At 35.5% G+C, this 27,029-nt stretch overlaps 1 pseudogene; it reads left to right on the top strand.

Moving 5' to 3' along the window:
- LOC109674873 (melanoma-associated antigen 11-like) overlaps window positions 1-27,029 on the top strand; it is a 57,177-nt pseudogene that overhangs the window by 10,778 nt on the left and 19,370 nt on the right.

Genomic DNA, 27,029 nt, shown 5'->3' with positions numbered 1-27,029 from the left:
GTGACAAGACTTCTATAGCTACCTTCACCACACAGGAAGGCAAACTACTAAGAAATTTCTGAAAGCAATGAGGCTCATCTCTGGCAACTGCATCCTAGCATGTGATAGCTATGCTATGTGAGAGGCCCCAAGTCCAGGCCCTCTCAGTTATGCAACTTCCATAGCCTCCTACCCTACACAGGGAGGGAATCTGCTGCACAGCATCTGAAAGCACTGAAAAATTGCCCCTAGTGTGTGTTTGCTCCCAGATGGGACTGAGAGCCCCAAGCCCATACACTCTGAATCATGAGACTTCTATAGACTCCTTCTCCTCATAGGAAAATGAATGGTTGGATGTGGTGTATAAACATTGAGACCAGCAGGCAGTGCAACTACGTTTCTCATTTCTCCCCTAGCCTTTGCAGAACTCAATGCTCCATTTGAGCTCCCCTTTGTGACACATTCAGGGGTCACCTGAAGCTTGGACACTTACTAACCCTGGAGACACAAACTGTGGGTGCTGGAGTGGATGGTGAAGGCTTTTGGAGCAAGTAAAAACATGCCTGGCCCACAGACTGTAAAACTCCTGGCAGCCAACAGAATCTTTCAGTACACAAAGAAGGGAAATTTCTATAGTGAGTGCAGCCCAGAAGTAGACAACTGACCTTCTATAAGAGACTCCAGCCTGCTAGTTTATGTCAATCTGAGTAGTGCTGGGGATAAGGTCCAGTGCCTTAGCATGTTGGCATATTCTGGGCAGTCTAGTGCTGAGACTACATTGTCCTGCCACTACATTGTCCTGCCTGAGTATTAAGAATATTTCACCTGAAAGGCCAGAGGTGATTAAAACTTCGAACCAAATACTTGGCTTCAGATACACAAACAAACATACAAAATGTAAAAGAACAAGGCAATGTGACTGAACCCAAACTAAACGACTCCACAGTAACAAACATTAATGATACTGAAGTGGATGAAATATCAAAGAATTAAAACCATGATTGTAAGAGTGATTAATGAAATTAAAGAAGACATGAAAAATTACCTGAATCAATTCCTAGAACAATCAAAAAGATCAATGAAATAAAGAAAATAAAGCATGACACAAAAGAGTAATTCAATAAAGATATATAAATTCTAAAAAATAACAAATTGAATTATTGGGAATGAAAAACTCAATAACACAAATGAAAAACTCAGTTGCAGGTCTCTCCAGTAGAGTGCATAAAATTGAAGACAGTGTATTTGGACTTGATGAGAAGGAAAATGAATTACAAAATGCAGATACTGACAGAAAAAGAAGTACAAATAGAACAAGACATCTGAGACACCATTAAAAAAGGACCAAACCAACAAATCCTGGGCATAGAAGGAAGAGAACAGGTGCAAGCTAAAGACCTAGAAAACATATTCAATGTAATAATAGACGAAAACATCTCAAATCTTGAAAAAGCAATAGTCATCTGGATAATAGGCAGCTTTTAGGATTTCAAACAGACAAGAACAGAAAAGAAACTCCCCATATCATAGTATAGTTAAAACATTAGGCATACAGAACAGGAAAAGAATAATGAAATCTGCAAGAGAAAACTGCCAAGTCATATATAGAGTCAAATCCAACAGAATAATGATTTCTCAACAGAAACTTTAAAAGCAAGGTGAGAATGGAATGATGTATTTCAAGCCCTGAAAGAAAAATAATGGCCAGCCTAGATTACTATATCCAGTAAAACTGTCCTTTATAATTAAAGGAGAAATGAAAACTTTCAGGATAAGCAAAAACTAAGCCAATTCATGACTATAAACCAGCATTACAAAAAATACTTAAAGGAATCTTAGACACAGAAATGGAAGATAAATGGAACCATTAAAATCAAGAAAGTCTAAATGTAAGAAGAAATAAATTTCATCAGATGAGTAAATAAGTAAAAATGAATCAAACACTACAAAACCAATAAAATGGAAGAAATTACTACATATCTTTCAGAATTTACTCTGAATGTTAATGGTCTCAATTCTGTAATCAAAGACACAGACTGACAAATTGGACTAAAACACCAGATTGCCTACAAAAAAATGAACATCACTGGGCACTGGAGGCCCAAGCTTATAATCCTAGCAACTCAGGAGGCAGAGAACAAAAGGATTGCAGTTCAAAGCCATTCAAAGCCAGCCTGGACAAATAGTTTGTAAGACCCTATCTCGAAAAAACCCATCACATAAAAGGGCTGGTAAAATGGCTCAAGGTGTAGGCCTTCAGTTCAAGCTCCAGTACTGCAAAAAAAAAAAAAAAATGCACCTCACTCACAAAGGCAAACAAACATGGAAAAAGATTACCAAATAGAGCCTAAAAGCAAGCTGGAGTAGATATGCTCATATCTGACAAAAGAGACAACAAAGCTAAATTACAAGAGACAAAGAAGCTACTTCATATTGATAAAGCAAACTATTTAGCAGGAGGAGAAAACAATTGTAAACATATAGGTTCTTAACATTGGCACACTCATTTTCTTTTTTTTTTATTATTGTTTTACTGGAGGTACAATGTGACATTTACAAAAGTTCTTACAATATATCATAGTTGAATTCACCCCCTCTGTCATTCTCCCCTACCTCACCCCCCATTCAAGAATAGTTTCAACAGGTCTCATTTTCCATTTACATAAGCAAACATTAGTAAACATAAAAACACAGAAAATAATAGTGCAATAATAGTGGATCACTTGTCTCACCAATAGATACATCATCCAGATAAAAAAATCAATAAGGAAACCTCAGAATTAAAATATACTATTGATTAAATGTACTTAACAGACATCTACAGAGTACTCTATCCAACAGCCACAGAATACACATTCTTCTCAGCAGCCCACTGAAATTTCTCTGAAACAGATCATACCTTAGGACATAAGTCTTAACAAATACAAGAAAATTTGAATACTATCCTGTATTTTTTTTCAGACCATGCTAGAACAAAACTAAAAACCAGTAACAAGAGAAACTACAGAAAATATTCAAATACATGGAAACTGAAATATTCACTCTTGAGTGATCAATGAGTCATTGAAGAAATAAAGTAGCAATTCAAAAAATTCCTAGAATCAAAATAAAAACACAACTTACTAATTTAAAAATCAGAAATATCTCAAATAAATTGCCTAACATTGTGATTCAAGCTCTGAGAAAAATAAGAGCAATCTGAACCCAGTAGCAGTAGACGGAAAGACATAAGGGGACTGGTGAAGTGGCACAAGTAGTAGAGCACCTGATTAGCAAGCCTGAGGCCCTGAGTTCAAACCCTAGTACTGCCAAAAGAAAAGAAAATCAGAGCAGAAATTAATAAAATGGAGATGGAAAAGAATCAAAGAAACCAAAGTTGATTCTTTGAAAAGATAAACAAGATTGCCAAACCATTAGCTAAGTGAACCAAAAGAAAGAGAGAACAAAATTAATCAAGTTAGAGATAAGAAAGGAAATATACAACAAATGCCAATGAAATCACAGCATCATTAGAAAACATCTTGAACACTTATATTCTAATAAATTGGAAAATCTAGGAGAAATGAACAAATTTCTAGATATATAACCTACCAAAATTAAGCCATGAGGATATAAAATACATAAGCAAATCTACAACAAACAATGAAATTCAAACAGTAATAGAGTCCCCTAACAAAGAAAAGCCAAGGACCAGATAGATTCACTGCTGAATTCTACCAAACATTTAAAGAAGAGCTAACACCAATGCTCCTCAAAATGTTGCATAAAATAGAAAGAGAAGAAATGCTGTCAAACTCATCCTATGAAGCCAGAATTACCCTGATACTAAAACTAGAAAGAACAAAAAAGAATAGTATAGACCAATTTCCTTGGTGAACATAAACACAAAAATTCTCAATATAATACCTGTTAAAAAAGAAAGAACTGTATAAATAAGCAAGTAATTTCATAGTATCTGGAATCTGATTACATAGTAAATTAAAAAAATTATATAATCCTTAGATGAGTTTGTCAAGCAAATTCTTAAAATGACACTGAAAACACATGTCATTCATGGTTGCTTTATTTTTTGTTTTCTTTTTTATGGTTTTTTGAAATAATTTTCTAAATAATCCCTCTGCTTTTGACATGAATAATGTCTAAACATTGATCAAGTAAAAAAAAAGGCTGGCCTCAATCTCAATGTAGTTTATTTTAACAGATTCAACAGACTTAAATGTTAACAACATAATCTTCCTTGACTATGCAGCATTTAGTATCTGTGGAGGCAAAAATATTTTGCTTATAAATTTTATTAAAGAATATGGGATTGGACTATCAATTTCTTATAGAGACTAAGAAGTCAAGGCCAAGAAAATCCGTCCCCCAGGTTTCACTAGTAACTGATCAAAAATTATTTATTACTTTCATGGCAATATGATTTGACTGTACAACTAATTTGTCCAAATTGAGTTAAAATGAAGACTGACTAATTAAAATAATGAAAATATTGCCACGAAGATAAAAAAAATTGAATAAAAATATTAATTTCTGAATTATGAGACTTCATCAAGAATAAAATTTCAAGAACAAAGTTAAGGTGAATGCAAAATCGGAGAATGGAGGAGCAGAACAGGTCCTGCCTGGGGGTATTGATACCAGTGGGAGGGGTACAGAGGTAGGGAAAGGGTATGGGAGAGTGAATATAGTACAAATACTGTGCTCATATGTATTGAAGTGGAAAAATGACACAAATTGGGGGTGAGGAGAAGGGTAAGATGGGGAGGCAGTGTAGCCCACAGGGAACCCAATTCATGCATGAGGGCAAGGCAGCAGGAACTCAGCATGGACTGTGAATGGCATCCCATGTTCTAGTCTCAGGCCAATCACACCAGGGCTGCTCAGGAACTGAGTCCAGCTAGCCCCAGGTAACAGTGCCCCCACACAGCCCTGCACTGGCCTCCACCTTCCCTGTTCTTCCCAGTCACCCTGTTCCTCTGTGAACCCCTTCCAAAATAAATGATCTGCACACACACACACACACACACACACACACACACACAAAGAATGTTAAGTTGGTACTGTTTAGAAATATTTTTGACTATATGACAGGCTTTCCAGAACACTGTTTGTTTCAGAGGATGATGACTTTAGGTAAGCAAACTGCTGATTGAGGTCAACAAGAAATAATTTTTTTTATTATTATTTTATTATTCATATGTGCATACAATGCTTGGGTCATTTCTCCCCCCTGCCCCCACCCCCTCCCTTACCACCCACTCCGCCCCCCTCCCTCTCCCCCCCATCCCCTCAATACCCAGCAGAAACTATTTTGCCCTTATTTCTAATTTTGTTGTAGAGAGAGTATAAGCCATAATAAGAAGGAACAATGACCTAATTTAGTCCTTCTGTTTTCAGCTGCATGCTACCCTGGGCGAGGCTCTTCCATGGCTCTGAGTACCCACACACCTTGTTACTACAATTTGCTCAGTGCTTTTCCAGATCCACCAAACTGTGCTCCATGTTAGCAGTGACTGACTTGCTCCTTGTATGTGTCCAGGGCCTGGCACACAGTGGATGCCAACAAGTCTTTGTGGAAGGATGGTGGATGGAAACATGCCACCTTGCTCATCCCAGGTGACTTCTTTCCAACATGTGACCTTGGTTCCTGGTGAAAGCATACAGAGGCAGGGCCAAACCTCTTTTCTTTCGTTTATTTTATCATTTTTACATTTACTTACATGTGTATACATTGTTTTGGACACCTCGCCTCCCCCCACTCCCCATCCCCACTTCTGGGTAGAACCTGTTCTGCCTTCTTGTTCTGTGATTTTGTTGAAGAGAAAACATAGGAGATAATAAGGAAGACATAGTGTTTTTGCTAATTTGAGATAAAGGTAGCTATATGGAGAGATTATTAGTGTTGCTTCCATGCACTTGTGTATTGAAATCCACATTGGTTCATCTCTGCCAGACCTCTTCACTACTTCCTGGTCTCTTCCCACAGTGGCCTCTGCCAGTTTAAGATTATTTGCTCCTCTACTGTGAGCACATCAACCACATTCTTTCCCTTTCCCTATTCTTCCTGTGCGCATTCTCCCCTTAGAATGTGACCCATGTCTAATAATATTAGTGCATTTATTTTAGGTCTATAATCTACATATGAGGGAGAACATGTGATTTTTGGCCTTCTGAGTCTGGCTAACTTTACTTAAGATGATGTTCTCCAGTTCCATTCATTTACTTGCGAATGACAAAATTTCATTCTTCTTTGTGGCTGAGTAAAATTCCATTATGTATAAATACCACATTTTCTTAATCCATTCATCAGTAATGGGACATCTTCTCTGTTTCCATAGCTTAGCTATTGTGAGTAGTGCTGCAATAAACATGGATGTGCAGGTACCTTTGCAATAATTTGCATTGCATTCCTTTGGGTATATCCCTAGGAGTGGTATTGCTGGATCATATAGCAGATCTATGTTTAGTTTTTAAGGAAGCTTCCATATTGTTTTCCAAAGTGGTTGTACTAACTTACATTCCAACCAGCAGTGTATTAGGGTTCCTTTTTCCCCATATCCTCACCAACATTTGTTAGTGGTGATGTTCTTGATGCTAACTATTCTAACAGGAGTGAGATGGAATCTTAGTGTGGTTTTGATTTGCATTTCCTTTATGGCCAGGGATAATGAACATTTTTTCATGTGTTTTTTGGCCATTTGGACTTCTTCCTTTGAAAAATTCCATTTAGTTCAGTTCCCATTTCTTTATTGGTTCATTGATTTTAGGGGAGTTTAGTTTTTAGAGCTCCCTGTATATTCTGGTTATCAGTCCTTTGTCTGATGTATAGCTAGCAAATATTTTCTCCCTCTCTGTGGTTGGTCTCTTCAGTTTAGAAACCATTTCTTTAGTTGCGCAGAAGCTTTTTAATTTCATGTAGTCCCATTTGTCCATCCTTTCTTCTTAGTTGCGGGGCAGATGGCGGCTAGGGTAGGTAATCAGAAATCCCAAGCTCCGTGTCCTCAGAAACCTCCTTGAGACATTGGAGCTACATTTGGGTAATTCTAATTGCTCCTAGCCAAAATAATAACCACCATCACATTAGGTGCACATAAAATTCAAAGACTGGCCCTTAAGTAAGCCTTTAATTGCACCTAACAGCTGCAAAAATCCAGCAAGGCACAGCCAGCAGGGTGTGTCTGGCCTCAGGCCCTGAGATAAAAGACCCCCAGCAGTTATTTTTTCTTTTTCCCTTTTCTTTTTCTTTTTTTTCTTCTCCCAACAAGCAGAAGACAGAGCATCAATCAGAATCAAACTCTGTGACATCCTGGACACCAGCCTGGGGAAACCCTCCCTACGCCATGCCATACTGGAAAAATCAGGCTATTTCTCCCTGCCAGCCAGCTCCAAAGTTGCTTGTGAGAAACTGCAGAAAGAACAGGTGAGCATTATGCACCACTTGCAACTCCCCTACCCACCCCTCAGGAAAATAATCCAATTTAACATTCTTTAGCTGAGAGTCCAAACTTTAATATGTCAATATCAATATTTACAATATCTGAAAGAGTCCTTTTCTGAAGACACGAGGTCTGACCTTTGGGTCTTTCAGAAAAATCAAAAGAAAGCAAAGTTTACTCATAAGGGTAAATGCTTGCAGTTAATTTATTACAGTAACCAAGTGGAAAAGAGCTACTTGTGTGTATAACATGTAACTATTTCATGATATTTTAAGAACTAAATGTTAGGGTAAGAACTAAATATTAGAAAGAGTAAACACATTGAAGGGCTGGAGGCATGGCTCAAGTGGTATAGCACCATCTAAAGGAAAGGTCCTGAGTTCAAAACCCAAGTACCATCAAAAAAGTTGAGAAATATCCAGGACCTTGCTATAAAAAGGTTTAAAGGATATAAATCCCTGGGTATTTATATTAAAAATATTTTACATGTAAATGATTAATCTAGGTAAGAATGACTTTCTGTTAGTTTTTGGATGTTCTTTTCATACATTTTTACAAGAACATTGTGTTTATTAATAAACATGAAGCACATTAAATAAAATTTTTTTTTCTAATAAAGTGAAAAAAGAAATACTTGAGATTTTCTAGCAAGCCATTGGAAAATGTCAAATAGACTTTCAGGTGCAAAGAAATCTTAATTTTTTTAAAATTAAAGGTCTGATATTGAGAAGATAAAAATCAAAACAGGTACCAGAGGATATTTAGGCACTTGATTAAGATATGATGATGAGAAGTTGAGAAGCAATATTTGGTTGCCTATTTAATAAAAGAAGCAATACAATACTTTTAAATAAACAGAAAAAGATTACAATGTTATAAGAAATCTAGCCCTTTTAAAAATGAAAACACTTTGTTCTTTTGGTTATTTTTTAAAGATCTAGCACAAAGATCAGTAAACCATAGTCCATGGTTTAGAAATGAATTCATGGGCACATTTCATGAGCTAAGAATGGTTTTTACATTTTTAAATGTTTGAAAAATATTAAAATAATGGTAATACTTTGTGACATGTGAAAAATGTATGAAATATTAGTGCTCACAAAGAAAGTATTATTGAACCCAGCCATGCTTAACCACTTATATATTATGTATGGTCACTTTTACACTATAATGACAGAATAGTTGTGACAGAGACCTGATGGTCTGTTTAAGAACTCAATAAAGTTAACACAAAGTATTGAAAATTGTTTTGTTGAGATACTGAATCTCTGCTTTCTGAGCAGATTACAACAGACTGTAACCATTTTACTACTCCTTATTAAGACTATAAACTTCAAGATCAATTGTCATTTTCATAGACAACCAAATAAAAGAATCTCAAGCTCCTTGCTTTAAAAATTATCTTACGAATAAGCACATCAACATTAAGCAAACTTTGTCAAAATGTTAATACATTTCAATGTCTCTCTTCAGCACCATTATTTGCACTTAGAATAAACCAAGACAAGATTTCCTTCCCACAAAAATTTGGAAGCTTTCTGTATTTGTATTGGTTATGCCTTTTACCATCCTTTCAGGTTTTGAAACTGAGAGAGTAATTAGCAAACTACTCTCATTTATTTTTTGATAAACAAAACAAATCCTAGCTGTACTTGGTGGCACATTCCTGTAATCTTAGCACTTGGAAGGCTCAGGCAGTCAGAGTTCTAGTTGCGACCAGTCTTGGTTATACAGTAAAACTCTGTCTTAAACAAAACAAAACAAATATCCTAGTACCTTGCATAAACACTTGTGCTTTTCTGCTATCTCTGATCTTAGTAGATTCTCAGTTACCCACAGTACTTGGATCTTTTAATCAGACTAATTGTACATAAAGACAATCTGGAATGTGTAATTGATAATCAGCTATCATATGATAGCTGGCAGATGAGCAAAGCTCATGAATGTATATGATGGCCATTCACAAAACAGGTACCTTCAAGTAAGCAAAAGATTTTTGAAATCATATCAACATCCATATTTCAGAACATATTTCCTGTTTACATGATAACTTTGTCAGATTTAAGAACACATAGTTTTAAATTTTTCTCAATCGTAACTGGTACAAGAATATGTCTGCTTAGCTGATGAATAAATCAATATAAAAAGTTTGGAAACTCAGAATTATTGGTGTCCTCATGCAAAAAGCAAATTTAAATGTAATAAAATATAAAATGCATTTCTAGTCTTATACTTAACACTTACAAAAAAGAAAGTCATATAAGTGTTTTCAAATTGGTCAAAATAATACAAAATGTTACTTTGAATACATGAGTTTAGCTTATTATATAAACATGCTCCCAGCTTCTATAAGAAGTATTTATTTTTCTTTTAAAATGATGGTACATTTAAAGACCCAATCACTTGAATCTTCTGCAGTTCTTTGGGATAATAAGATAGAGAGAAGCACTTTTAACTCTCTATAAGCCCATTAAAATAGACCTCCATTAATTTTGGAGATTGTGTGATCTAATTCATTAATACCCTCCAGAGGTAGGAAAATATTTCAAATCAGAAAAGAATAGTCTTATTTATATACTCTTACACTAAGAAAAATTACAGCTTCATTTCTCTACCTCAACCAAAAGTCAAAAATAAACATAGACATATTAAAAAGTTCATCTTCAGATGACAAAAGGCTGGTTCCTACACTATCCCAAGTTGCTACAGTGACTTTTGTAATAGTGGAGCTAAGAAAGCAATTGAAAACCCTTCTGTTATGACTTCCATGGCTAGAACAGTGAAGGAGCCTCACCACTGAGTCCACTGGCCTGGGGGCAGAGAATCCAAAACTCTGACTGTAGTCCAAGAAGATAATGACGGTATCATTTTGGAAGCACTCTATTCTTTAATTCTGCAATTCCTGTGAAATTCCCATTGGTTTGCATCATTTTCTATCCGTGCTGCTTTGGCTGCTATTGGAGATTAATTCTATCTTACTAATGATGTGCTCTCTTTTAAAAGTAAAAGTTGAAGTAAGTATATCTGAGATGGAGAATCACAAATGCTAGAGTTTAGATCGTAAATGCTCCCCAAACGCCCATATGTTAAAGGTTTTGTCACCAGTCCATGGTACTATTGACAGGTGATATAAAATTTAATACATGTGGTCAATTGGAAATTTCTAATAATGGAGGGCATGCTCTCAAAGGGGATTGTGGGACCTCAGATTCTCCTTTCTCCTTTCTATCTTTTTATCCTGGCCAAAGGGTGAATAACTTTGCTCCACTGTATGGTCCCACGATGGTGTGCTACCCAAAAGCAATGAGAAAAAAAATGAAACCTTTTGTAATTGTTTTAAGTTAAGGGAGGGGAATGAGGGAGAAAGATACAGCAAACTTAACCAATATACAATGTCAGCACATTCCGAAATGTTACAATGAATCCCCCTCCACCTGTAAAACTAATGTATGCTACTAAAAATGATCTGGGAAAGGGAATCCAGAGCTGAAACAGAAGGTAGTTCTTACACATACTTGCTTGAATTTATTAATGAGAATTCTGAGAAGAAAATTACTCTTGGCAGTCCAAGACAGACTACTGATCCAGAGCTAAGACTTTAATATAAGATTTTCTCATTAATGTGATGTTTAACAAGAGGTAATGTATTTTTTTCAAGAATGGTTGAATTCAAGAATGGGAATAAAGTGGTTTATTGCATTTACCTCAAGGTTGATTTTTCAAACCACTTGTGAAGCTGTTTCCAATAAATGAAAAACTAAGGAGTTTATTATTCAAGTTTCCTAGCTAATTTGTCTTAAGAATATATGTTAACTCTCCATCTATTTCATAATAGTTATTATTTAAAAATTTAGACAATGTGCTAGCTTTCCATCACTATCAGAAAAATACCTGAGGATTCAACTTATAAAGAGAAAAAAGGTTTATTTGAGGTGGTGATTCTAGAGGTTACAGATGAAGGTCACATTACCATGTTGCTTTGAGCCTATGGCAGCAAAGTACATCATGAAAGCTAGCACAAAACTCAAAAGAAACAGAACTATTCCATCAAATATTTCCCATTAGATAGAGCTATATAGAACTCACATTTTATTAAAAGGGACACAGTTTAATGGATTCACACCTCAATAGGTTGTGTATAAACACTAGGCAGGATGCTTACTTGAAGGAAGACAGTGAAAATGCATAAACTTAAAGTAGTAAAACAAAAACATACTGTATGTCAGTATAACAATATACTGTTTCTTTTTATAGAATTCGGTGAATCTAGGTGACATGGGTTATAATAACTTTTCTTCACTGGATCAAATGGGCCCTTAGTGGGTAAGGAATAGTTAATTCTACTTTGAAATCAAACTTCTTGTTTATAGATTGCAGTTTAGGTCACTGAGACGATTTGGCTCTGTAAGTATATTAGGTATGAAGAATTTTAACTTATTCAGAATAATAATGTAAGATGAAATTGATACTTATGTCTTTCAATTTTAATTTTTAGAAGTGATTTATAGTGTTATGAGGAGGATTACTTTGTAATCTTTTTTTGGAAATAATATCTGGAAGAGTCTCTGAAGGAAGAAGAGGTAAAATGTGTATCCATTCATTCTATGTTTGGTTCCTTATTGTCAAATATAAGTGAGCTATTTCTGAAATTACTGTGATTCCTGTACATAAAGTGTCCATAAGCAACTTTGCCATTACTTATCTCCTGCTTATAAACTAAGCTCAGCATCAACTATTTTATTCTATTGGGATTCAGTTTCACTTTTTTTATTATATACATATATATATTTATATATAATGTAAAAAGTTAATAATCCATTAAAGTCGCAATTTTCCTAAGTGGTACCCTGGTGACTTACAAAGTCAACATAGGTTCTCTATGTAGCTAATATACCACAGGAGAGTAGTTTTGCCCCCTGATGAAACCAATTTAGTATTACAAATATTGTTTGCTTAAGTAGTTCTAATCAGTTTCTTGTAAAAAGTTCATTTAATAAAGAAACAAAAATCCAAGACAATCAAGTAAGAAGAGACATTTCCACCAACTTTTAAAGGGAAAGAAATATTTGTTAAATTTCAACAACATATACTCTTATGTTTGTACATATATTTATGTATTCAAGTAAGTGTGTGTGTGTTTGTGTGTGTGTGTGTGTGAGATTTGAAAACTTTTTGATCTTTGTCTCTAGTTTCTGGCATGCAGTTCCTAAAACCTGTGAAATTTTCTGATAAAGGCAATGGGAGTATCTTTTCTTCTAATGAAGCAGCTCTGTTGGTGGATCCCTGGATGTCTGCAAGATAAAAGCTGTTTGTCATGAAGACCATACTTTCATTAGAAGCTTGAATTTTCAGCCCCAACTACCACCCCCTCAAAGAGGGGAAATGGGTTAGAGATTAAGTTAATCACCATTGGCCACAATCGCGCCTATGTAATGAAACCTACATTAAAATCCCTAAATGAGATTGGCACCAGTGACTCATACCTTTAATCCTAGCTACTTGGGAGGCTAAAAGACCGGGAGGATCATGGTTTGCAGCCAGCCTGGACAAATAGTTCTTGAGACCCTCCCCCACCTCCAAAATAACCAGAGAAAAATGAACTGAAGGTGTGGCTCAAGTAGTAGAGTGCCTGCTTTGCAAGTGCAAAGCCCTGAGTTCAAACACCAGTCCTACTAAGAAAAAAATACCTAAATGACAGGGTTTGGAGAGCTCCCAAGTTGGTAAACATATTCACATGGCAGGAGGGTGTCACACCCCAACTACATGCAGATAGTGCTTTCTATGCTGGAATCTTTCAGGACCTCTTAATGTAGCCTGTTTATTTGTATACTTTATAATACTTTACAGTAGTAAGTATTGCATTTTCCTGAGCTCTGTGGCTTTGTTTAGCAAATTATGAAGCTTGAGGATGGGGGTTGTTGGAACCACTGATTTTATGCCCAAGTTTGATAAAAGAAGGGTAACCTAGAAATTTGACAATTATGACTACCCTCCAAAGTGAAGGCAATCTTGTGAAACTAAGTCCTTAACTTGTGAAGTTTGACACTAACTCTGAGTAGTTGGTGCAGAATTGAATTAAAATGAATTGTAAGACACTTATTGTAGGACACTAATTGTAGGTGTGAGTTGGAAAGGTGATAAACGAAATAATCAAATCGATGTGAACTCAAATGTTGTTACTTTTGATTCCCTGTCTTAAATGGAAGCGTCAGAATATTAACATTGGAAAGGTATTAGAAGGATATATCGAATAAACTATTTCACAGATGTAGATATTGAAATCAAATATATTAGTGATGTTTTGAATTCATATAGCTAGAATCTTCAAAAATGGAACTAAAAATTGATTAACTCCCAAGATAGAGTTATTTTCAACATTTTATGTTCCTTTCAATTAGTATGTATAATATACCTTATAGTATAGGTTTAATTACTTAATAGCTACTTTAAAGAAATGTCATATCCAAATTAATGTCTAAAATTTTTTAAATGTATTTAATTAAAAGTGACACACCAAATATTTACTCTTTCCTTTTATCTCTCCTAAGACCCCATTGAGTAAATGTGAAGGAATGAAAAAAATACAACCCCCTAATAATGGAGAATGGGAAGAAAAGTCTGTGAATTTCCTACAGACATAATTCCATGAGCTAATGAAGCAACAAAAAGGTACCAAAACTGAGAATTAGAATATGCATGGGACTAATGTAGCCAAAGAGAAATTTTATTTCCCAATCAAACTCTGAAATAATTAACTCAAAAAGCAAAAGTTTTTTCTACACATGATAAGTTACCAACATTTAACATGCCAGAAATATTAATTAGTAGAAAGATAAAAATTCAAAATCTTCTCTTCCTGGCTAGTGCCATGAAGTGTGGAAAAATAAATTAGGCTGATACACAGATATTAGTGCCAAAATTACCTAATTAAAAGCGATACAAAGTATTGACTATCTCAGAAAAGATGTGATTGTTCTCTCAGTCTATTCAATTACTTTCAGGAAGACATTAGAATTAACCTTGAGAGAGAAAAAACTAAAAATAATGCAAGTGAATCCTTTTCATTGAGACAGTAATTTATTTGAAGAAGTATATAATGTCACCATTCTCATTAAGATAATTTTGTCATTAGGTAATTCTATGAAGGTTTATTCACCCTGTTTAATTTTTTTATTTATTCATTTATTCATCTGTGCATACATTGCTTGGGCCATTTCTCCCCCCTGCTCCCTACTCCCTCCCTTTCTCCACCCAACCCCCGTGCTTCCAGGCAGAACTTTCTCCAATTTTGTTGAAGAGTAGAAATAAGCAATAATAAGAAAGACATAGCATTTTTGCTAGTTGAGATAAGGATAGCTATACAGAGAGATTCCTAGCATTGCTTTCATGCACAAGTGTATTATATCCTGAAGTGATTCATCTCTACCTGACCTCTTCACTACTTCCTGGTCACCACCACATATTGACCTCTGTTGTTTTAAGGTTACTGTATTAGCTCCTCTGCAGTGGGCACATCAAACACTTTCAAGTTTCGGGTTTCCTACCTTTCCCTAGTCCTCCTGTATGTGTTCTCCCCTTAGCATGTGACCCAAGTCTAATAATATTACTGCATTTGTTTTAGATCTAAAGTCCGCATACGAGGAAGAACATAACGCTTTTTGGTTTTCCGATCCTGGCTAACTTTGCTTAAGATCATGTTCTCCAGTTCCATCCATTTACTTGCAAATGGTTAAGATTTCATTCGTCTTCATGGCTGAGTAAAATTCCATTGTGTATAAATACCACATTTTCTTAATCCATTCATCAGTAGTGGGGCATCTTGGCTGTTTCCATAACTTGGCTATTGTGAATAGAGCTGCAATAAACATGGGTATAAGTGCAGGTGCCTCTGGAGTAACCTGAGTTGCATTCCTTTGGGTATATGCCTAGGAAGGGGATTGCTGGATCATATGGTAGATCTATGTTTAGATTTTTGAGAAGCATCCATATTGTTTTCCAGAGTGGTTGTACTATCTTGTGTTCTCACCAGCAGTGCATGAGGGTTCCATTTCCCCCACATCCTCACCAACATTTGTTGGTGGTGGTGTTTTTGATGATAGCTATTCTAACAGGGGTGAGGTGGAATCTTAGTGTAGTTTTGATTTGCATTTCCTTTATGGCCAGAGATGGTGAGCATTTTTTCATGTGTTTTTGGGCCATTTGAGTTTCTTCTTTTGAAAAAGTTCTGTTTGATTCAGTTGCCCATTTCTTTATTGGTTTATTGATTTGGGGATAGTTTAGTTTTTTAATTTCCCTGTATATTCTGGTTATCAGTCCTTTGTCTGATGTATAGCTAGCAAATATTTTTTCCCACTCTATGGGTAGTCTCTTCAGTTTAGAGACCATTTCTTTTGTTTTGTGGAAACTTTTTAATTTTATGTAGTCACACTTGTCCATACTTTCTCTTAGTTGCTGAGCTGCTGGGGTTCTATTGAGGAAGTCCTTGCTATACCTCTTACTTACAGAGTATTCCCTGCTCTTTCCTCTACTAACTTCAGAGTTAAGATTCTTGATTCCTGTTGTCTTTTCTTCATCATATCTTTTTGCTGCCTTTGTCAAAAATAAGGTGGGCATAGCTGTGTGGCTTCATATCTGGGTCTTCCATTCTGTTCCACTGGTCTTCATATCTGTTTTTGTGCCAGTACCATGCTGTTTTTATTGCTATGGCTTTGTAATATAGTTTGAAGTTGGGTATTGTGATACTTCTAGCATTGCTCATTTTGCTGATTATTGCCTTGGCTATTCATGGTCTCTTGTGTTTTCAAATGAACATCAGAGTAGATTTTTCAATCTCTGTGATGCATGTCATTGGGATTTTGATGGGAATTGCATTAAACATGTAGCTTGCTTTTGGTAGTGTAGATATTTTTACTATGTTGATTCTACCGATCCATGACCATGGGAGATCTTTCCATCTTCTGTAGTCTTCCTCGATCTCTTCAGAGGTTTGTAGTTCTCCTTGTAAAGTTCATTCACATCCTTTGTTAAGTTTACTCCTAGATATTTGATTTTTTTGAGGCTATTGTAAATGGAATTGTTTCCATAAATTCTTTCTCAGTTTGTTCGTTATTGGTGTATAGTAAAGCTAAAGATTTTTGTAAGTTGATTTTGTATCCTGCCACCTTGCTGAAGCAGTTTATGGTGTCTACATTGTTTTGGATCTTTAAAGTATAGGATCATATCATCTGCAAATAGGGATATTTTCATAGTTTATTTACCTATTTATATTTCTTTTATATTTTCTTCTTGCCTAATTGCTCTGACTAGGAATTCCAGGACTATGTTGAATAGGAGTGGGGATAGTGGGCACCCTTGTCTCCTTCCTGATTTTAGGGAAATGCTTTCAGTTTTTCTCCATTCAGTACGATGTTGGCTATATGTTTGTTACATATAGCCTTTACAATGTTGAGGTACATTCCTTCTATTCTTAGTTTTCTTAGAGCTTTTGTCATGAAGTGGTGTTGGATCTTATCAAAGGCTTTTTATGCATCTATTGAGATGATCAGGTGGATTTTGTCTTTGCTTCTATTAATGTGCTCTATTGCATTTATAGATTTGTGTATGTTGAACCACCCCTGCATCCCTTGGATGAAGCCGACATTGTCATGGTGAATGATCTTTCTGATATGTTGTTGGATTCATTTTGCCATTATTTTGTTGAGGATTTTTGCATTGCTGTTCCTTAAAAGGATTGTCCTAAAGTTCTCCTTTTTGGAGGTGTTTTTGTCTGGTTTTGAGATGAGTGTAATAGTGGCTTCATAAAATGTGTTAGGCAATATTCCTTCCCTTTCTATTTCCTGGAAATGTTTAAGGAGAGTTTGTATTAGTTCTTCTTTAAAGGTCTGATAGAATTCAGCAGAGAATCTATCAGGTCCTGGACTTTTCTTTCTTGGGAGACTCTATTGCTGCTTCAATTTCATTTTGTGTTATAGATCTACTCAGGTGGTTAATATCCTCTTTGTTCAGTTTTGGATGGTCATAAATATCTAGAAATCTGTCCATTTCTTTGAGATTTTCAAATTTATTAGAATATAGGTTCTGAAAGTAGTTTCTGATGATTCCCTGGATTTCTGCAGTGTTTGTTGTTATCTCCCCTTTTGCATTTCTGATTTTACTGATTTGGGCTTTTTCTCTCCTCATTTTAGTCAGATTTGCCAGGGGTCTGTCAATCTTGTTTATTTTTTCAAAGAACCAGCTTCTTTTTTAATGTTTATTCATTTCTTCATTTATGCGTACATTGTTTGGGCCATTTCTCCCCCCTGCCCCCACCCCCTCCCTTTCTCCCCCACACCCTCGCTTCCAGGCAGAACTTGTTGTGCCCTTTTGTCCAATTTTGTTGAAGAGAAGACATAAGCAATAATAAGAAAGACATAGTGCTTTTGCTAGTTAAGATAAGGATAGCTATATAGAGAGATTCCTGGCTTTGCTTCCATGCACAAGTGTATTAGAACCCGAATTGACTCACGTCTAGGTGACCTCGTCACTACTTCCCGGTCACCTTCCCATATTGACCTCTGTCATTTTAAGGTTACTGTATTAGCTCCTCTGCAGTGGGGACATCAGACACTTTCAAATTTTGGGTTTCCTACCAATCCTCATTCCTCCTGTATGTGCTCTACCCTTAGCATATGACCCAAGTCCAACAACGTTATTGCATTTGCCCTAGATATAAAGTCTTCATATTTTGTTCATTCTTTTTATGGTTTTTTTGTTTGTTTGTTTCTATTTCATTAATTTCGGCCCTCATTTTTATTATTTTTCTCCTTTTGCTTGTTTTGGGTTTTGCTTGTTCTTGTTTTTCTAGGAGTTTGAGATGTAGCATTAGGTCATTGATTTGAGATCTTTCTGTCCTTTTAATGTATGCACTCATGGCTATAAACTTTCCTCTTAGGACTGCCTTTGCTGTGTCCCATAGGTTCTGATAGGTAGTGTTTTCATTTTCATTAATTTCCAGGAACCTTTTAATTTCCTCTTTTATTTCATCAATGACCCACTGATCATTGAACAATGTGCTGTTCAGCTTCCAGTTGTTTGCAAGCAATTGTTTAATTTTTAATTGGTGACTAAAATCAACATTATTTCATACTCTTACATTAAATAATACTTGGACCAGAAATATTTTTCTTTTTTTTTTTTTGACGTTTTAGCAAGGATTTAATTTTGTTAAGAGGATAAAGAATAGACCAGGATGGGGGTAGAGGAAAAGAAAGAGAAACATTTCCTGTTCCCCATGCAGGAAATGAGAGTACAGACTCAAAATGGTGGCCCCCATCTCCTCGTCTTATATTGGAGGCTGGGGAAATACACATACACGTGGTTAAAAATAATTGGTCTGGGTGACTGAGATTGCTAGTAAAACAGGGAGGGATTCATCCTAGCCCACACCAAATACAGTGACAATAAGTGTGCTTTGATACTTCCCTTTGTAAAACACTATTATTCTCCACCCATCTAAGGATCCTTGCAAGCTTGTTAACATCTCAGAGAGGAAAGCAAAAGCAGGTAGCTCCTCTATGTCTCCCTGTTCCTGTAATTTAGCATCTAACAGACATGGGAGGGGGCTAGGTGCTCTGGCTCTCCAGCTTTTATTTCCTTGTTTTAATGTCAGGGAATGGCCTTTTAAATATTTATTAAAATGATATAATTTCCCTGTCTCCTCCTCTATCTCTTCTGCCTCATTTTCCCCTAAATGACTTGGTCCCTTTTAATCTTAAAAGGGGTGGCAGAGGGATGAATGTCCAATCTTCTATGGCTACTTCCTGCTAGGTTTGGGTACTGGCCCTACCTAGAAAGGGAATCAAAAAGTCATTTCCCTATCTTAAATTTAGGAGGTGATAAGGGAAATTTGGAAGGCAGAGAATTTAGTTGACAAGCTGTGAAGATCAGTACCAGGAGACATCAAGTTATTCTTTTATTTGTGAGATTCAACTCCTGGCTCAGGCTTGCCTACTTATGTCACCAGCATACAGACAAGGGGGATCCCACAGCTTCTCAGTTTCTACAGTTTCCATGCAAAATCTCAGGTCCTTGAGATCCCCAACCATGAAAAGCATTTCAAGATGTCTCACAATAAGGAGTTTCACAAGTGGAAGTTTTAGCAAGTATTTATTTTAATATAATAGGATAAAATATAGACAAGGGGAAGGAAGAAAAGAGAGAGAGACTTCTGTTTCCCATGCAGGAAATGGGAGTAAAGACTCCCAGAAATACTTTCATTTTCTATTTAAAATTGTACTGACACCAAAGAAAAGTATCTTAATTCTTGAACAAAGAAATGCCAATGAAGGGCTCTCTTATGAAGACTAAGAGCATGCTCATCAATACTCATTTCAAGCCCTTGCCTCATTATGCCAACAAAAAGAAAGCTGTGATATCATAAATTTTACCCACATCCAATCAGTTTCCCACATTGCAAGACTTACCTTAATATCATTCATCTGTCTAGCTACTTGGAAGGCTGAGATCAGGAGAATTGCAGTTGAAGGTCAGCCTGGGCAAATAGTTTGCAAGACCCCAATCTCCAAAATAACCATAGCAAAATGGACTGGAAGTATGGCTCAAACAGGAGTGTGCTTGTTTTATAAGTGAAAATCCCTGAGTTCAAACATCAACCTCCACACAAAAAAATAATCATTCATCCAAGGCCCCAAAGAACTATAAATAACCTTCCCTAATTTCCCACTTGGAGATACTGCTAATCTTCTGACAAGGTGCTCTCTACTGCAGTAAGTCTAAGAAAGTTAAATTTACTTGATCAACAGGAATTTTTGGTAGTCTGTTAGAAGTTAATTCTTAACAGAATGTTCAACCAAAGTCTTCTGATATATTGTCAGTCACTGAATAAATGTGTGTCATGTATTTGGTATATGTCAAGAACTCCAGTGTGATTTGAGGGACCTAATAATATATATGATCTTTCAGACTAACAAGAGGTGCATCCTAGAATCAATTATTTCCAGAATGGGGAACTTATTAACCAAATATTTTATGCACTTTTCTTTCTCATGCTGGACCTGACAATTAGAGAAGTAATTTTTGGCAGTACTGGGATTTGACTAGAGATATAATGTAAACACAAATGTTATTATCAAAGTTAAGAAGAACTTGGGGAGTTTGACTCATTTTAAAGGTTTATATTAACTATCCACTTGCTTTTCTCCTAATCAGAACATAATGTTTCTACTTCAAAAGAGTACGTATGTAAGTCAGCTTTCTACCACTGTGACAAAATACCTGCGATAAATCAACATAAAGGAGAAAATGTTTATTTTTTCTCATGGTTTCAGAGGTTTCTGTAATGGTTGCTTGGCCTGGTGGCTTCTGGGCCTATGGTGAGGCAGTGTATCATGATGTAAGAAAGATGTTTGTCTCATTGCAGCCAGGAAGAAGAAACACAGAGAGGGGAAAAGGGAGAGGGAGGGATAGAAAGAGGGAGAGAAGGAAGGAGGAAGTGAAGGAGGGATGGGGAAGGGAGAGAGGGAGGGGGAAGGAGAGGGGAGGGAGGAAGGTTGAGAGAGAGAGAGAGAGAGAGAGAGACTGGCATGGACATATCACTAGTTACCTGTTTCTTCCAACTAAGCCACAACTCCTAAAGTTTCCAACTCCTTCCAATAGTACCACCTGCTTGGGATCAGGCCTTTAATATATTAGCTTTTGTGAGACAATTAAGATTCAAATAATAACACTGGGGCATATAATTTTAGGCATTTTTGAAGTTATGGAGATATAATTCTGCTGATTCATCCAGTTCAGTCTAGTAAGCAATACTGAAATAATGGGCTAAATTGGGGTAGGGGGTAGCTCTAGGCCATATAATGGAGCATACTCCATTGGTCCATAAGAGATAATTCAATATCATTACTATTAAATTTCAGTTAACTAGTCAAATCTCCCCAGGGTAAATTCATATTTCAAGTTTCTCTGAGTCCATGAATTTTCATTGTCATTCTTGAAATAATCTAGCCTCCTAGGAAAAATGTAAAACAGAGTTGAAATGATTGCAGTTATAATAGAAAAGACACCCTTCTCCACTATGACAATGCCAATTTAGCCAGCACTAAAATGGATAACCAGACATCAATTTTAGGCTTGAAATTTTTCCTGTGGTTTATTCTAATTAATTACAAGTGGACTAAATAACTTCTTGAAAAGAAGAACTAAATGTTGTTCAAGCTGTTGTGATAGTAGCCTTAATGCATTGATACCCCTTAAGACCACAACAATTTTTATCACCCTCATTTCCAGAAAAAAGAGAAAATATCTGGCTAAGGATGTGAGAAAGGATTAGAGTAACAGGGGAAGTTTCTTAAAAAAATTTTTGTTCTAGAGAATTTCTAGAGTTAAATGTTCATTTAATTAAATGACAACTTAAAAAGTGTGTTATATTTTGCAAATTGCATTCATTACTCATGATCTCTGTACATTTCATTACTACTCTAAACTACTGAAAACTATAAAATTACAATATTTTCCAAATGAGAAAAACAGGTTCAGAGAATTTAAATAACCTACCTTAAATCATCACAGGGCTACCTTTAGGTGGAGTCATTTCTGAAGCAAGGTTACTCTGTTTCCAAATCTAATGTATTTTATTCATGTCAAAAAGTGGGGAAACCATTTCCTAGATTAGGCATAGAAAAATAGTATATTGATAGATAAGTGTCTAGAAGTGATATTAAGAGGATTTAGGGAAAAGTGAAAAATCTATCATTTATTGAGTTATGTACTACTACGATAATAGCAGAGAAGAGTACTTTAATGTTCACCGTTAGCAAGAGCTTTATAAGTATTCTCTAATAATGTTCACTGAGAATCTTCAATGTATACATCAGTTACTTCTACCTTGACTTAACACTGTTTTCTTGTGTTCATCCTGCTCCTCTTTCTGGCACTCTTCTGCTTGTAGGAAAATACCTAGAGGTTCACTAGCAGTAGACAGAATCTTAAAATTGATAAAGAAGTACAGGATTTACATTTTGAAAATGATGATGATAATTGAGCAGAAATGATGGTAGATTAACCACAAATTTAGGATAACAAAATGAAGACTATTAATTTGACAAACTAAAACCCTCCTCACATACAAAGAAGATAACCATGATTTTTGTCAGAATATTTTCAATATATAATGTCTTGTCAATCAAAGGTGCAGAAATCTTTGTTGTTGAATTCCAAGAGACACCCCCATTGAAGACCAGTGTTAGATGATATATAAGTAGTCCAAAATTGTTTTACATCAGTTCCATAGCCTCAAAATTTGAACTTATTTTTAACATATCCCCCAAATCTTAGACTCCTAGATTATTTTTGTTATTCAGATTCTTAGTATTTATAGACCATATTCTACAAAGCTCCCAATCATTTATTACATATACTTAAAGTTATTGATAATCTGATAAATGTTTACCGAAATCCATTAGTAATGTAAAAGTTAGTAGTTTGCAGAGCTGAATGGTTACATCCTTTATGATGACATTAAGACATGTTTGACAGATCTTAAATGCCCCCTAAACTAAAACTATTGTGTATTCAATTTAGTTGATAATTTCCTGACAGATTTTAGATGGAGCACATTCTTCAAAATGTGATAATCTCTACTTAGAATAAAAATATAGTGATTCATTCATCCATTAATTAAATATACTTCATTGTATTGGCATCTCTTCTTGGTGCTAGGTTTACAGTGATGAATGACAGAATAGGATGGTACCCTTTTGGCATTGAACAAATAAATAACCAAATGTATGTGCATTTATTGTTTCTCAACATATACCATAAAGAAAAACCAAGTAGGTTGTGGGAATCTAGATGCTGTTCTGCTGATTGATAAACCATATTAGACAAATGAAAAGCAGACTTAACTTTGGAGCAGCATTTTGGAGGTACCCTCTGGGCAATCTCCTGATCATGAGGAGGTTTTAGGGCCTCAAGAGTGAAGTTGAGGGGTCTTGGCAGCAGAGGTCCATTCAGGAGCTAGAAAAAAGGCTCTTTACTAACTCTCATGAGAATTCAGTAAAACCCCACCAGAGCATACTACGTGGCATCCAAAAACTTAAGTATAGAAAATGTGGTGTCACGGTATTTTGAGTTTAATAAAAAGAATTATTTTTAAACAGCCTACATTTTCAAAAGCACAAATGTAAATGAAGTGAAGCTTGTATTTTACTTAACAATGTACTGAATTTAGAAATTCCCAAAGAGTCAGGTGACCAATACTTTCTGATGCTGCTCTTCCCCACATTCCCAATATAAAAGCCTTTCCCAGTTGCATTTAAGAACAGGTTGATGAACAGGATGCTATGGTTTGAAAGTGTCTCATTCAAAATTCAAGTGTTGTCAATATGTTAGTATTAAGAGGTGAAGCCTTTAAGAGGTGATTAGGACTAAGGGCTATTTCTTCATTAAGGCAATTAAAACTTAAAAGTGAAGCTATACACAGCCTCCTTCTGAGGGTCTATCTTGCTGTTTTTTTGAAGGCTAGCTTGTTCTCTTGCCTGCCTGTCTCTTGCCATCTTACAGAGCAAAAAGGCTCTCATCAGACAACAAATGCTAATGCCTTAATCTTAGATTCTAAGTCCCTAGAACTGTAAGAAAATAACTTATAAAGGAGAGTTTATTTATTTATTTATTTATTTTGGTGAGACTTGGGTATGAACTTGGAACTTCACACTTGCAAAGAAGGCTCTCACTACATGAGCTACAAATCCAGCCCAGAAAATAAAATTTTGTTCTTTGTATTCTGTTTGTAGCATCACAAATGCAGTAAGAAAGAGGTTGAGTGCAGTAATCACAATAACATCCAGCGAAGCTTATTATTGAGTTTTATTCCACTTAGATATTTTGACATATTACATATACTTTTACTTATTATATACTGTATTCTTATGTTGAAACAAAGATTGCATTCTTGTGAGTCTACTCTGAATTCCTAATATTCCTACATATTCCTATATTTTTTCTGAAATGACACAGCTTTGTAAAGACAATGCATTTTCTTAGTCTTCTTTTTCCTGGTTAACTGTACTAAGTTCTCTCAACAAATTTCTAATATGATCTGTGTTTGCATGCCAGTTTTCTGCTCTTTCTAATACATTCCCTTAGTATTAACGGTACTCCTCTAAGAGCATTATGTATGCTGACCTATTTAATCTTACAACAATTCTACATGATAGATTCTATTATTGTTCCCATTTGTAGATGAAAAACACTTAAGACACAATGAGGTTAAGTAAATTGCTCAAGGCAACATAACTATATAGCCAGAGCTCGGACACAAACCCTGGCAGACCAGTTCCATAGTCTTCTTTAATAAAATGTCACCTTCTAGGATATAAATTCTTTATTATTGTTAAGTTACACAATCACCTTAGCCTAACTAGACATGATTTCATATGTAAGACAATGTGACAAGTATGAATGGGCATTTACTCATGCTTGGCTGTTTTCAAAGGTGTGTGGCCATCACAAAGGAACATAACTGTTCCTAGCCAGCAGGCAGCTTAGGTCACTTGTTATTAAACTTGAGGGAGCATCAGAATCACCTGAAGACATTTATTACCACATAGATTGATTTACTTCATCCTTCCAGAGTTTCTAATTTAATAGGTCTGGAATGGAGTCCCATAATTACCATTTCTAAAGTTCTCAAAGGTTGCTAATTTGGCTGGTACAGTAACCTCACTTTGAGAAGAATTGCATTGAATATTTGGGCTTTGGGTCCTATGGTTCATAGGATCTTCATATGTGGTGCAGTACCCAATATTTGATGCTTTGTAGTCAGGGAGCACTGGCCCTAATATACATCATGGTAAGGGGTAGATCTTGGAGAGAAAGTAGATTTACTTCTCTGAGGTATACTATGAAGAAGACCCACACTATGATGTAGTTGTATTAATATTATATATTACATTTAATTTAATTTTAGTTCAAGTAATGACTATGAACCTATATTTCACAGGTTGGCCTGTGTCATAGTGACTTTAACTAGGGAACACAAAGACTTGTAAACCATCCATGAGTGAGACAGATTTGTGGATGAAGAGACTGATGAAAATGCATTTCATTAGTGCAGCACACTATACATTAAACATTAATCAGCTTTGTTCATAAAATTACGTTCTCCATATCATTGCTACAGAATTTTGGCTGCTTATCTCACTTCACAAGGTCTTTAGTTTCCTACCTCCTTTCTTAGAACACACGCACACACACACATACACACGCACGCACACACACACACTTGATTTATTAGCATATAAAGCAGTAAATCTACTTTGTTTTATTGGGTGATCATTTTCCCAAAGATTTGCTTTTTAGTGAAATCTGGGCTATTCAATGTATAATTTGTTCATTGATGCATATTATTTGCAAGATGCAAGTACATATGACATTGTTGCACTGCTTAAATTAACTAGAAGTCTCCACAATTTTTCCCTTCCATTTGACTTCTCTCTGCAATTTCAAAATAATGTCATGATCAAATTTCCTCTTCCTTTCCCCATTTTGCCCACTTTTTTTGAACAGTTCCTCTTGTTTCTTCTTCTATCGGATGTTTTTCAAAAAAAAAAAGAAAAACATTTCTTTTCATTTTTTTGTATATTTTCCCAAGGAAAGAAGATGATACCAATAATCATATTTTCATCATCGGAATGTAACTTTGTAAGGAGGCAGAGAAATTGTTGATTGATTGCAACCAAGTTCAATACTAAAAAAGAAATCTGAGGTTGTCTAGAACAAAAACAATACCTTTTCTAATTTCTCCATTATTTCTAACAAATCTACTTCTGTTATAGCAAGTATTATTCAAATGAATGTCATCAGAGGCTTTGAAAATCTGCACAAAAAACACTATGTGGTCTAGTTAATGTTTTTATGTATTTTAATAGATTAATAAGGCAATCATAAAGAAAGTAGAAGACATGAATGCTTGAAGAATCAAATGTAATTTGACCCGTTCCCCAAAAGCTCCCTTACAAATCTCATACTTCACTGTTACTTTTATTTATTTACTTATTTATTTAGTGGTACTGGGGTTTGAACTCAGGGTCTCATTCTTACTAGATAGACTCTCTACTACTTGCGTCACTCCACCAGCCCATTTTGTGTTGGGTATTTTTGAGATAGGTTCTCACTCTTTGCCTTTGCTGGTTTTGAATCAGATCCTCCTGATCTCTGCCTGGTAAGTAGCTAAGATTACAGGCATGAGCCACTGGCACTTGGGTTATTGTTTCTTTTTAAATTGTGATCAGATATTTCTAAAAATATACTTTTTTTAAATTTATTTTTGAAAGTTGTATAAAGAAAATCACACAATTGATATCCTTTTGTTTGGTTTCCCTCAACATAAATTTGCTGAATGCAAATTTGCTTGATTTCATTGCTGATGATGTTCTATCAGATGAATATGCTATAATTATTTGTTCATTCTTTTAAATTTACATTAGTTCATTTTGGGGTTATTATAAAAAATAATGAATATTCTTTTGGGGCAGTACTGGAATTTGAACTCAGGGCCCTGCACTTGTTAGGCAGGTGCTCTTCCACTTGAACCACACTCCCAGCTGTTTTTGTTTTAGT

This window comes from Castor canadensis, chromosome X (genome assembly GCF_047511655.1).
Source record: "Castor canadensis chromosome X, mCasCan1.hap1v2, whole genome shotgun sequence".
NCBI classification, from domain to species: Eukaryota; Metazoa; Chordata; class Mammalia; order Rodentia; family Castoridae; genus Castor; species Castor canadensis.
Note: the sequence above shows the minus strand (reverse complement) of the source record. Positions and strands in the feature narration are given on the sequence as shown.